Consider the following 14093-nt stretch of genomic DNA (forward strand, 5'->3'; position numbering starts at 1 on the left):
AAACCCTCTCTTAATGTAGAGATCATGATGTACTGTTTTTGGACGTGTACTGTGTTTGGATTTATTCAATGTCGACTGCTTCATCCTATGTGTAGTGTTGTGTTTTTTTTCCTTTGTTGTTCTATAAATTACACCTGACTTGACTTTGGCTTTTTTCCCAAATGAATTGGTCTTGGATTCGTAACAATAACTTTTTGCAAAAATAAAATAGAAAAACATTCCTCACCGCTAAGATGTTAGAGAAGGAATAGATCAAAAGTCTATTCCTAGGGCTTGAGAACATCCACCATTCACTTTTTTATAGCCTAGTCCACACACAGGCTCTTTAAAATCTTGTCTGCACTACAGACGCCAATCAGTAAACATACATCCAGCAAACCTTTCCCCACTCACACAAGTTGTGCATCTTAAACATGTGCTTGTCCAGGGCAGTTTCTCAGCTCTTTATGGCCTTTTATCTATATGAAAGTCCCTGGACTGGGAGAGCCAACATTACGGCTCCATCAAAGTGAAAGCTACTGACAGCGCTGTCCTCCACCATGGCTCAGGCCATTAAAGGCCCTGTCACAGAGCCTTCCAGAGAATCTGCATAATATAACGGGAGTGTGTTTGTGTTTCTGGAAAACTGTAGGTTTCTTCGCCTCAATTAACTCTACAGGAAATTATTCTGCTATTCTGACACTAAGGTAAACAAATAAAAACTTAAATTCATTCACTAAAAGGAACTAAATTTACCAAATCATGTTAAACATATAATAAAAGAGCAGAATTTAAACTTGTTGAGTTTGTGTTGCAATATCTAACTTATCTATGAATAGAGCATTAGCTATAAGAACAAGCTTCTATAGGTACAGGAAATTAAAATGATTACAAATAAAAACTGACAATCTGAGACACGTTCAGCACATCTGTGACCTACTGAGCACAATAAAAGCCTTCGTGAAAAACACAGTTCAGTCATTAAACATCACATAACACTGAAATTGCATCTCCACACTGAGCACTTTCCAAGAAATTTAAACAATAAGATCCTGTCAATCAAACTGAGCGACTATTACGTAGATGGTAATTAGAGGTTGTTTTCAGGTGGGTCATACCTCCTGACACTGGAGCATCCATGAACACTGCTCCCATCTTCTCAGCAGCAGCAGCCATCTCTCTGGACACTGCAGGGTCGATGGTGCTGGAGTCAATCAGAAGGGTGCCTTTTTTCACCTTCCTTAAAGAGGCGTGCAAAATCAAACAGAACAATGTTAAATACCATCATGACAAAAAGCCCAGGAATATTTAAATGAGCCTAACCTGTTGCGAAATTCAAATGAGAGATGTTACTATGGCCTGTGTTTTATACACATTTGCATGCTCATGCTTCTTTGATGTTTGTTAATGGTAACATGCCATGCAGGTAATCAATAAAACATTTAAAATAGCTGAATAATGAACAATACACTGTATATTCAAGAAATATTATGCAAAATTAGTTAATTTAATCTCATTTGGAAAAAAAAAACTGTGAATGCACTATGTACTACCATTCAAAAATTTGGGGTCTGTACATTTTATTAAATTTTAATTCATGTGCTGGCAAAGCTGAATTTTCAGCATTTCCATTACTCCACTCTTCAGTGTCACATGAAAATGTTTTCAGAAAACATCTGAATATGCTGATTTGGCGCTGAATAAACATTACATCTAATTATCACTATTGCTAAACAATTTTATAGAGTCATACTTAGCATACATTATCAGGAGTCTTTGATGAATAATGTCACTTTTTTGATAAATTTAATGTGTCATTGCTGAATAAAAGTATACAATCATTCAAAAATAAAAATTTTACTGACCCTAAACTTTTTAACTGTAGCATATATGGCACCTCTAGGTATCTGTATCTGCATCAGTCATTAAAAAGCTAGCCTGAAATGCTGTAAACTCCAATACTATATGATGTTACTTCAATGCTCCATTTTACATGCCTTCTACAGAACAGAATTTCTTGAAACTAAAGAGGATATAAAAGAACAACTAGATTAAGCCTAGACTTGTACTAATCATAAAGTAATTTGAAACTCCTTAATCTTGAACTATTCTTAAAGGGGTCATATGATCCGATTTCAGTTTTTTCTTTCTCTTTGGAGTGTTACAAGCTCTTGGTGCATAAAGAAGATCTGTAAAGTTACAAAGACTAAAACTTCAAATCCAAAGAGATATTCTTTATAAAGGTTAAGAGTCAACTACACCTACCTAAAACGACTTGTTCTAACACACCCCCACATGTCTACATCACAATGTGGGAAGATTTGCATAACAACACCCAAATGTTCGCACAAAGATAGAAGGCACAACTTTGATTCTCGCTGTTGCCGCCACCACCATGTTGTGGAGACGCTGAGTGTTTGGTTCTGAGAGCAAAACTATTTTGTTTGGTCTTCCAAAAGAGGACACAATAAATCAGCGGTTATAAATCAGCGGTTAAGTTGTATTTCAACACTGTTCAAGAACAGTTCAACCCAAGTATTCAGATGTGTGTAGCGCATTTTACAGAGGATGAGGACTGTTTCCTTAACCAGTAGCCTACAATGCCCGGTGTTTTTCTATAAAAGGGCAGTTCCAAATTTGCAAGGACAGTCTGGCAAATCTGACTCACAGTCTGTAACTACGTTTTCATATTTAAAGAATTTGCCGCCGATTAAACAATTGCAAGTTTTGAGTAGTGTATAGCAGCGCTTGTTGTTTGTCATATCTCCGATCACAAATGCAGTTTTGTGATTATGCCCGTGATACGAAACACCAAAAACAGTATAAGACAGTATAAGTCATTATAATCAGTAATTATGTCCCCACTGGATGCCATTCATGGGCGTAGGTTTGGGGGGGGACGCTAGGTACTAGTCCCTATCAATATTTTGAGATGACAAATTTGTTCCCACCAATATTAAGCAAACTCCTTTGAACTGCTATCTGGATCTTTGCACTGCTATTTGGATCGATTCTAACGGCCAGGACGATGACAGTACAAGAAACGCCATAATTTGATTGGCGCTGGGGTATCTGACAGGCTACACGCGTGGGCCAGGACTACTTTTGTGCTTGCACTAGCAGGAGCGGGTGGTGTGTGCACGCACGCGCATGTTGACGACACCGACGGTAAGTTACAAGGGCTGTCTCTCTGCCACATACAAAGACCAGAGTAAAAACATTTTAATATTCCGTTTTTTTTCTTTCTTTGTATATTCCACCCAAGAAGAAGAAAGGGGACATAAGAAGCTTTTTCATAAAGCAGAGTCAGAGTGTAAGTAGGCAAAATAACTAGTTAGCCACAAAAATAAACTAGCAGTAGTGACGGATCAGGCTTTCAAATGCATATTCTGTGGAAAATAGTATTAACTGGTGATAGTATTACCCAGATAGAGTATTACCCAGATAGAATACTACGTTAGCAAGTATCTGAATGTCAATTAGCCTGTAAGTTACACTGTAAAAGGGTTGCTGTAAATTTTACAGTAACTTACTGGCAGCTGGATGCCAGTAACTTACTGTAAAATAGTTTACAGTATCATTACTGTAATTCCATGTACAGTAATAATAATGCATACTGTATTACTATTTACAGTATGAGTACTGTATTTTTCAATTACAGTACAAGTACTGTATTTTAATATGCAGTAATAATACTGTATATTGTATTATTATTTACAGTACAAGTACTGTATTTTTATTTACAGTACTAGAATTGATTTCATATTACTCAGACTTTTTTTGTAGATTTGGGTCTAGCTTCATTTGCTTTATTGTTACAAAATTAATACAATTTTAATCTACATGTCACTGGTAAGGTTGCAATAAAGTTGGATGAAACTGATCTAATCGCAGCAGTCAAGTTTTATTTAATATAGAACTCAAAATACTCAGAAAACAAAGCAACAAAACCAAACACAGAGTATAAAAAGACGAACCAATTAATGAAATTAACAACAGGTGTAACTGATGTTTAACGAATGAAAAACCACTAGCTGTAAACTATACGTTTTTTAATCCCCCAAAAATGCATAAGTTCTTATGAACATTTGTCATTAAAATGTGCTGTTTTATTGTTTAACTATTTCATTATTTAACATTTACTTTAAAAAGTACATTCTACAAATGTGTTTGAATTCATCCTGTGTATTTGTAACATGGCTAAAAATTTCTGAAAAACATTCTGAAAAGCAGAACAAATCAAACAGTAAAAACATGTTTTAGTCGTGTTTTCTTTCAATAATTTGGCCAATCGAATTCAACAAGCTCTCTGATGAAAGATGTCACAAGAGGATTCAGGCTGGCGATTTTTCTCTGCACCCTTTTTCCAGATGCCCGGCTGATCTGTGATTTTGATTTTGTGATTTAGGCATTTGGTGTCATCAGGGTTTATTCTCAGAATGAACCTGCAAGCACAAGAAAAGACACATTTATCAAACCACTGATTTCCCAACAGTCATAACATGGTGCTGTATGCAGTTTTATGTTAATAAAAGCAATATGTACTATATAAATAAATAAATAATTATACATTGTAGACAGATTATGAACAGATTAGACAGATTATCATGAACCTTTGTGAGGTTGCAATTAAAATGAGGGACACTTTTTAGTGATTATAAAGAGACAGCTCTTTGCGTGCTTTCTGCCATGCCAAATCAAACATAGTAGTCTATTTTTGCTTTTCTGTTTAAATTAACAGTGGTTTGGGAATTTAGATAATTTATTGGGAATGTTGATGCTGGGATGTGATGTCTCTAGGCTCTGGTTCTCAAAATTTTTAGAGTAGTACCCCCTGAGGCTTTTAACATCCATCTGCGTAACCCCTCTCTGCAGTTACACCTTTTTCACTAAGGGTCAATATTTGCTCCTAATATTTGCTTTTTTTACATTTACAAATACTTTTATAAAATAAATAATGCTTTAAATAAAAAATATAAAAAATTCAATAGAGAAATGTGCAATGATGGTAAAAACAAAGTGATGCTTTAAATATTAAATTAAAACCCCCAGTACGTCGCAACAAGTCACTATCTTTATTTGTGAGGCATTCATTCATTCAGTAAGGAAGCAAATGGCTGTAATTATCAATGAATCATTGAATTATTGGCTCTCTTAATTTATTCAAAGCCGCAGATTCATTCACAAACACTACTGTGTGGTGCTGTTCTGCAGTAGCTTTCGTTGGAGCTATTTTTTGTATCGAAAAATACTGACTATTACTGTGTTTAAAATGAACATCACTTAATATTAATACCTTTTGTTTGTTGAACTGTTGTATAAATCAATGTCACATTAGCAATCAAGTGGATATTCGTGTTAAACACAGGAACTCACACAGGGAATGTTTTTGTATTGAAGAGATTTTGAATCTTAAATCGTCAGTAGGGTTGCCACCTTCAATACAGAAAAATAAGGGTAAATCACAACTTAAAACATGTTTTCATAAAAATATTAATTGCTAATGAACTTTAGTAATTGTATAAGGTGGCGTGAACACAGATTTTGGATAAAATATTTGTCACTGTTTGCAGACAGTAACACCATCCAAACAGTGAAACCACATAATAAATAACTGATCTACAAACATTTCTAAATTCATGTAAAACACACAATTATTGTTATTTTCTTTTTATTTTTGGTAAGTTAATCTATTTTATATAGTCTATTCTTAATTGTACTGTAGCCTATTGAAGAATGCAATTGTTTAAATTAGTTAAGTTGTTTATTTGCTTCACATAGGCACTGTATTTTAATTATTAAATATATCTCTCTTATCTCTTATTAAAATAATGCTTATGTGTCTGACTGTACACCTTAACCATAATAAACAAATCGGTAAAACTTTAAAATGTGTTTAAAAAATAATCTGGAGCAGCTTCCACCATTCTTTCAAATCGACTCTCTGCCAAGAGACCCGCCCTCCACTGACTCTGATTGGCTGTGAACCTGAAACAAACCAATCAATCCAATGATGGCAGTGAGTATTACCCAATCAGGGGCAGAATCGGACGAGTCTTCACAGAATGCCGGTGGGATGATCTGCATGAGATGCTGCATTGAAGACAACTCGGAAAATACGGGACAAACCACGTCCAGTATTGATTCAAAATGGGACGCGCTATTTTATTCTCAAATGCAGGGACGATTCCGTATTTCAAGGGACGGATGGCAACCCTATAAGTCAGTCAAGTCAAAATTTATATATGAAAAGCTCTTTTCCAAAACATGATGAATGCCATAAAAAATTTTTTTTTAATTTTGCAATGTTTTGTAATTTTGCTGTGTACTGACCCTATTTGCTGCTCCATCAACGTTTCTTGCCAAATCGCTATATTTCCATGTTTAAAATGTACTGCAAGATGCAGGTTCTTTCCAACCTATTTTTAGCCTAAATGCGATATATCCTCAGGACAAATCAGAATTATCTTTCTCTCTTCACGCTCTCACCCTTGAATCACTCACACATATCGCGCTAGATGCTCAGTTCGCCTCATTCGCGCGTCCGTACCGTGCTAAACGCCTCGCGCCGCAGGACCTCCAGATGCACGTAAACGGCGTCTTTGCATTGACTTAAAGGGATAGTTCACCCAAAAATGTAAATTATGTAATTAATAACTCACCCTCATTTTGTTCCAAACCCTTGAGACCTCAGTTTATCTTTGGAAAATAGTTTAAGATATTTTAGATTAAGGCAGAGAGCTCTCAGTCTATCCATTGAAGCAGAAAGGTTAGAAAAGCATCATCAAAGTAGTCCGTGTGACATCAGAGGGTCAGTTAGAATTTTTTTAAGCATCAAAAATACTTTTTGGTCCAAAAATAGCAAAAACTACGACTTTATTCAGCATTGTCTTCTCTTCGGTGTCTGTTGTGAGAGAGTTCAAAACAAAGCAGTTTAGTGGAAAAAAAAAGACCATTAGACAGCTGCAGCTCATTCAAAACCTGCAAGGATTCTGAGTAGAACCAGAAAATCTGAGCATATCACACCAGTCCTCAGGTCCTTACACTGGCTTCCAGTTACATTTAGGATTGATTTTTGAGTACTTTTACTCGTATATAAGTAACTAAATAACCTAGGACCAAAATATATTGCACATATGTTCACTGAATATAAGCCTAACAGAGCACTCAGATCATTAGGATCAAGTCAGTTAGAAATACCAAGGGTTCACACAAAACAAGGGGAGTCTGCCTTTAGTTACTATGCCGCCCGCAGTTGGAATCAGCTTCCAGAAGAGATCAGATGTGCTAAAACACTAGTCACATTTAAATATAGACTCAAAACTCATCTGTTTAGCTGTGCATTTATTGATTGAGCACTGTACAATGTCCGAACTGATTGCACTATATTTTCACAGTTTTTTTATTCTATTTTATGTAAAATCAATAAATTAATTTTAAAACATCTTCAGTTCTCTCTTCACAGCAGTTCAGTCAGTGTACTGTTTGAGTGCATGCATTACTCCTGGATTTTGGTTTGTTTGAACTCAGAGGGAGTGTCAGCCACATTAAAAAAGTGAACAGCTTTAGTCATTTGTGGATTATGCATACTGGAACCATTTAAAAGATTCAGTTCGATCTGGTGAACTGGTTCAGAAAGATCTGGTTACATCGAATGATTCATTTGCGAACCGGATATCACAAACTGCTTTGTTTTAATTTCTCTCTCACAACAGACACGGAAGAGAAGACAATGCTGAATAAAGTCATAGTTTTTGCTATTTTTGGACCAAAATGCATATTCGATGCTTCAGAATATTCTAACTGACCCTCTGATGTCACATGGACTACTTTGATGATGTTTTTCTTACCTTTCTGGACATGGACAGTATACACACAGCTTCAATGGAGGGACAGAGCTCTCGGACTAAATCTAAGATATCTCTGTGTTCTGAAGATAAAAGGAGGTCTCACGGGTTTGGAACGACATGAGGGTAAGTTATTAATTACATAATTTAGATTTTTGGGTGAACTATCCCTTTAACACGAAAATCACTTGCGCCAGACGCTCTTTTCGCATTTGGTGTGAACGCCACTCACTCACATACACAATGTTATGTCATGATGTGTATTTAAAGTTGAAAATGGATATTTTACTTGTTTAAAATGTGCTAGAGAAAGACATATGACTACTACACTCAAGTCTTTTGCAGTGTCTCACACGCGTCAAATTAAAATTATTGTTTTAAATTTTAATTTTAATGTTTTTTGAGCAGAAAGTCACCATATCGTCCCCTTGGAATTATAAGGTTCTATCTGCGTTCTGAGCAGTTCTGAGATATTGAGCTTTAAATTTTTGGAATCCATGTAGAAAGCACCTTTTATTTTCTAAATAAAAAGTTCCAAAATGTACATAACTTAAAAAAAAAACTACATCATATAATGTAAAGAAGTGGCCACAGAATAAAAATATGTAAATAACTAAATTTTGACAAAAATGTCAGATAGAACCTTATAATTCCAAGGGTACGATATTACAAAGATTTCTGAAGAATCAAGTGACACTGAAGAATGGAGTAATGAAAAAAGGAATACATAACATTTTAAAATATATTTCAATACAAAACAGTTATTTTAAATTGCAATCATATTTAAAAATATGACTGTGTTTCTGATCAAATAAATGCAGCCTAAAAGCTTTAGGATAAGAGCTTGTGATGTACAGCCTGGTTGGATTGGCTGCTGCCTAAAATAATTAAACATAATTTACCACTTTATTTACAAAATATTAATCTTCAACACATGTTCACAAGAGCACCGCGATGCATGCATGTTATGTTGACACAAGAGCAGACGTTCAGTCAGCTCTCGGGTATCTGTCTGCTGGTAGATGTTGACCAACTTTAATCTCATCCATAGTATCAATTAAAAAAGCTTTTTAATAGACTTACCAAGTGCAATCAGTCTTGGGGTACTGGGCAGAGAGAGGCTTCTCTCTGCATCTGCTGGAGTTGCAGTGACCTAAAAGTAGAGCAATTAACATAAGGTTGGGAGAAATTAATTACATATATAGGGAACATACTTGCATCTTGTTTTAAAATACTTCTCAATGTGCTTTATAAGCATATGTCACTCTGTGATATCTTTGTCTGCCTATCTTGCAAAATAGAAGTTTGATCATAAATGATGATGAAAATTAAAGTGTACCTCAAATGCATGACATATGAATACAAAAACAGTAATAGTCTTTCAGAAATGTCTTAAGAAACTATAATCCTGCGATCTCTTACATCCTCCAGTAAATGTGGGTCATCTGATCTGTGTGTCTTTGCATCAATGTACTGTGCTTTGACTGACTCACGGGCTCAAAAGTGCTTTGAGGGTCTCATTTACTGGAACATCCTGCAAAAAGCAGTCCTTTCCTTTGGAATTTTTACCTGTATACACCTGTTCAGGTGTCACATAATTAAAATTCCTCTTGAAATATGTCTTCTGTCAAAAATGTTTCTTTAAAATGGTAAATGTACTGCATTTATATAGCGCTTTCAACAGACCACATGGCCATCCAAAGCGCTTTACAAGTTGCCTCACATTCACCCATCCACTCACTCATTCATACACCGACGGCGGTGTCTGCCATTCAAGGCGCCATCCAGCTCGTCGGATGCTCGTCTTTATCATTGCAATTATCATCAACCTCAGAATGCACAACAATGTCATCATGGATGTCATTGTCATCATGGATGTCACTGTCATGTCTACAGTTTGATGCATCAGCATCTATTATTACAGGGTTCTCCAAAGATTCTCTGTGTTTTCTGCTTATGTGAGATGTGAAAGATGATTTTACATGAAAATGTTTTTCACAGTTGGGAAAGGGGCAGGTAACGTTTTCCCCATCTCTTATATGCCAATTTAAATGGTCGCAGAAGCTAGGAAAATTTGGGGATGTACAGTATGCTCGCATCCCACAACCTGACAAATCACAGGATCCGTTTGAGCAGGTCTGCAGTTAACCTTATTTGGTTGTGTGTGCTTACGAAGCATGTGTGACTTTAGTGCAGACAGAATCTGAAAACTACAAGGACAAGTCGGCAAACCACCATTGAACCTAAAATTAGACAGGTTCCTATGCATTATGATATACGGTGGTAAAATCTGTAATGCGTTCGCACAGATAACTTGCAGTGTTCGCACACAAAACTGCGCAACCATCTTGACTGCTGCTTTTTTAAACAGTATGTTAAAGATAGAAATGACAGTTTTCAGATTATGTTAACGTTTTAATATAAGAGTCAACGTTGGTATAATAATCACCAGCTTTTCCTCATTGAATTATTGTTAGCTTACCAGTTTCTTCCGATGACGGTAACCGCCAGAAAAGAACTCCAAGCAACTCCAAACCTCCGACGTTCCGCGGTTCTAACAGCAAAAAACTAAATGAAAACGAAATATTCACTTCAAAATACTGTTATACAACCTCCGTCTTTAGTGTTGCCTCACGTTTTCTTTTTGTACTTCAAGATAGTTTGCTGTTAACGTAAAGTTTCCACAGAGTCCTCCTGCTTAGCTAATTTACATTAAAGAGGCAGAGGAGCATTTAAAAAAAGCTTATTTTGTTTCTGTGTCACTAAATATCAGTCAATGTAAACTTTATTCACCCCGTTTAAGTTGTCATAATGATAACGGCAGTAACAATTGTAACATTACCTCAGGCCTTGACAAACAGGCAGAAAAAAAGTCTTGACTACAGGAATATTGTCCTCACAACTCACTCAATTTGCAACACTGGTTCGTGTTAGGTTGCTGTTAATAAGTGACTGCATTTGAAAATATCTCGGTTTTAAATAAAATAATTACAGAAACAATACTAACCTTTTTGTTGAGTGTTTCCTCAGTTGTCCCAACCAACCGAAAAAAAAAACCGTTGAAAAGAAGTCTCCGTTGTCATTGGTCAGTTTTTCGCGGGCATTGTCGCTACTGTAAATCGATTTACAGTAGAGAATAATTACAGTACTAAACTTATATTTTCCCATAATCCTTTGCTATTTACAGTATTATACTGTTGGCACATTTAACAGTATTATACTGTACATATTACAGTAAAATACTGTTCAAATTACAAAAATCCGTTACAGTGTACCTTAACTTAGAACCTTGCAGTCAAAATAAACGTGAGTGTACTGGAGGGTAAATAGTGTTTATAATAGAATAAGGTCCCCACCAAAGCTGAGACCAAACCTACGCCCATGAACAAATGCCTAGTTTATAATGGCTTTTTTTTTTTTTTCTTGTTGTCGTTAGATATATAGCCCAGCCCTAGAAGGCGGGGATAAAGGAGCAACATTAATGTACGTTATTTGGAAAATAATGTCTCTTTTGAACTTTAAACTGCATAAACACATTGCATTAGACTAAGGGCCCTATTTTAACGATCTGAAACGCAAGTGTCAAAGCGCAAAGCGCAAGTAACTTTGTGGATGGGTCTCGGCGCTGTTGCTATTTTCCCGGCGGGATAAATGGCTCTTGCGCCCAGCGCAAATCTAAAATGGGTTGGTCTGAAGTAGCTCCATTATTCATAGGTGTGGTTTGGGCGTAACGTGAAATAAACCAATCAGAGCATCATCCAACATTCCCTTTAAAAGCAGGTGCGCAAGTTCCATTATGGATTGCTATTATTATGGCGTATTTACCAGGCGCACGCCAGGAGCGGTTCACAGCCGAGGAGACTGATGTTCTTGTAAGAGCAGTGAAAGACAGAGAAGTTGTGTTGTATGGGGATGGGAGAAACCCACCCAAAATAGCGTCGGTTAAACAGGCGTGGGAGGAAATAGCCACAATTGTTGCATCGATTTTTTTCCTGGTTCTTGACGGACAAACATATTTGTCAGATGTCCTTACATAGCCTAGGCTATATGTCTTGCCACTATTGGGCAAACAGGTCTGATCCTTAATTACTACAATTAGCCAGGATAATTTGTAAGCTAGATTTATGCCTATTTTTTCACATCTTCGTGGCACACCACAATGATTTCCGTCATCTCATGTGTTAATATTTTTTTTTTAGTGTAACAGTTTATGATTTGCAAAAATAACTGTTGCATCTGTGTAGATTACATGAGCAAAGTGTATGCGCGTTGTGCACGCTATACATTATGGTCAAGCATGCGCCCTTAAAATAGCATAATGAACAACGCGCAACGCGCCACTGACTTTAGACTAGGTTTTTTCTGGTCAGTGGCGCAATTGTTTAATGGAACAGCAAAATAGCACCAGGGATTGTTTGCGCCGCAACACGCCTCCTTTTTTGCGCTGAACCGCCCAGGGAGCGCAAGTTCATTCACTAGTTTAGCGACGTGCTTCTGTGGAGGGAAAAGCGCGCTTTGCGCAGGTGCAAAATAGGAATGACACATGCATCGGTGTACAAAGTCAATTGCGCTGGGTGCAAGATAGGGCCCTAAATACACAAAATAATGTTCTTTTTAGCAACATTATATGACCCCTTTAATTATTATAAATAATACAGACACATGCTGTGCAGATTTATATTCAGTTTAGACTAATTTTTCTCAAATATGTTACGATTCAGTCAGTATGGAATTGAACACTGTTGAAAGTTTAATGTGAAACTACTTACTTAAGTATGCCATTGGGTCCTGTGTAAACCTCAATGACGTTGGGGCTGGAAGGTAGCATGGTGATGATGCGGTCAGCTTTATCAGCCACTTCAGCAGGGCAATCCAAGATCTGGGAGGACAAGCAAGGGCAATTATTTGCACAGCCTCATTCACAGAACTGTAAAGATGTGGGAAAGACAGTATAGATTTTGTTTTAGCGCATTGTTTGAAAAACAGATACTTATACCTGTGCTCCTGAGTCCTGAAGCTCCTTGAAAGACTCTGGGAAGACATCAGTAGCAATGACAGGATATCCATGCCTCAGTAAATTTCTAGCCATAGGTGTCCCCATGTTACCCCAGTCCAATAAAACCCACTGGGGTCTTGGAAGCCATTGATCTACAGGATACTGAAAAACCACACACAGACAGAAATCATAAGTTACAGTAATATAAAATCCTCCCTATAGACACGGAAAGCTGATAATCAAAGAGTGTAACCGAAACTTACTGGAGCAATTTTGTAAAAATCAATGTCAGTATAACTTCAAATACATGGAATAACACATTAAGCACTATTGAAAAGTCTTTGCAAGATTTCTTAACCCTCAATACCAATTGCTTAAAAAGACATTCATATCCTTACAGATAGAGACGTGTAGAGGAAAACTCTGCTATTGACAAAATAAACATTTTTTGTATAATTTTGTATAAAATTACTAAATGAGGTGACAAAAGCTGAACTTTGTGAGAAGGCTGGGATGTGAATTTAATTTGATAACACAGTTTTATTTTATTATTTAGCTTATCATTTGCATCTGATTTTTTGTTTTAACTAGTGGAACCTATGAGCTCCTGAATACCAGATGCATTGCCACAACACTTCTGAACTCAAAAAGTAAACAGTGACTTGCTTATTGGGCACAATGTACAAACATGTATATGCTTTGACATATGTCCAAGCATACTTTATACATAATCACATATTCTACAGACTGACAAACAAAACGCATGAAAAAAAAAGAAAAACATTTACACACTGCTCTTTGCAATAACATTAGTGGCGCTTTAACCACCTTGGTCTGTCAATGGATAATTAATGAGGAAACAACATACCCAAAGTGAGCTCCACATGTTTACTGCTTCTTTTATAAAAATTCCGATACCCTCTAAACAATGTGGCCATGCTTTATTTCTCTTGACCTCAGCTCCACGTTGACAGACAGAGTCAGGAACTCAGGGGGCGGGTCCTATGATTGACAGCAACATTCCTCCAATCACTGATAAGGATTTGCGTACCATCAAATTAGATAGAGATCGTCATCGAGATATCATGCAGTTTCTCCCAGATTTATTTATTTATATATTTTACTCTCCCAGAGTTGCTGCTGTGATTTCTTTGAATAGAATTAAGATTGTACTTCTTACAAGATTAAGAATGGCTAGATGCTTCTAAGTGAACTTATGACCGTGTTGTCCAAATCAAAGAATGATTTGGGCTAAAATCTATTTGTTGTTC

At 36.4% G+C, this 14093-nt stretch overlaps 1 pseudogene; it reads right to left on the minus strand.

Annotated features, from left to right (window-relative positions):
• Positions 1-962: 962 nt before the first annotated feature.
• On the minus strand, positions 963-13864 carry LOC113115382 (3-hydroxyisobutyrate dehydrogenase, mitochondrial-like; annotated as a pseudogene).
• Between the last annotated feature and the right edge of the window lie 229 nt (positions 13865-14093).

The sequence above is a fragment of the Carassius auratus genome, chromosome 15 (assembly GCF_003368295.1).
Source record: "Carassius auratus strain Wakin chromosome 15, ASM336829v1, whole genome shotgun sequence".
Classification (NCBI taxonomy): domain Eukaryota; kingdom Metazoa; phylum Chordata; class Actinopteri; order Cypriniformes; family Cyprinidae; genus Carassius; species Carassius auratus.